Here is a 294-nt window from a genome sequence, read left to right as displayed (position 1 = left end):
GGTGGAGCGGGCGTGGGCCCCGCTCCTTTCTTTTCTCCCCCGGCGGCCCGAGAGAGAAGCTGGAAATTAGGTCGAGAAGACCAGATGCGCGCGCCGGGCGCCAGGATTTCAAACACCAGACGCACCCGCGGATGTTCAAAATCCCCAGAGCCAGGCTGCTCCTTGGATTATTAAACCCGAATTTCTGAGTTGGAAGGGCCCCACGTGTTTCCAAGCACAGCCCCGAAGCCGGGAACCCTTGAGTTAGAGAACAAAGAGGAGGCGGGTGCGGGAGGCCGTGCGGGGGGGGGGGCT

The sequence above is a fragment of the Myotis brandtii genome, unplaced genomic scaffold (genome assembly GCF_000412655.1).
Source record: "Myotis brandtii unplaced genomic scaffold, ASM41265v1 scaffold351, whole genome shotgun sequence".
Classification (NCBI taxonomy): domain Eukaryota; kingdom Metazoa; phylum Chordata; class Mammalia; order Chiroptera; family Vespertilionidae; genus Myotis; species Myotis brandtii.
This window is presented reverse-complemented; position numbering follows the sequence as displayed.